Raw genomic sequence first — 204 nt, forward strand, 5'->3', positions numbered from 1 at the left:
GCTGCGGCGTCTCAGTATACCGCAAGCTACAGCTCGCGGTATACTGAGCCTAGGTTGACGGGAGGACGCTAGTTTGTGTCCTCCCGTTACCCTAAGGAGAACTATGGGGAAAAGCCTTAACTCCATAGTTTTCCTTTACCGGCGTTCGCTCACCTCTCGATCCTGTCATGGCTCTCTGCCGTGACAGGGGAGGGGCTGGATTCC

This window comes from Nanorana parkeri, unplaced genomic scaffold (genome assembly GCF_000935625.1).
Source record: "Nanorana parkeri isolate BGI_ZX_2015 unplaced genomic scaffold, ASM93562v1 scaffold1197, whole genome shotgun sequence".
Taxonomy (NCBI): domain Eukaryota; kingdom Metazoa; phylum Chordata; class Amphibia; order Anura; family Dicroglossidae; genus Nanorana; species Nanorana parkeri.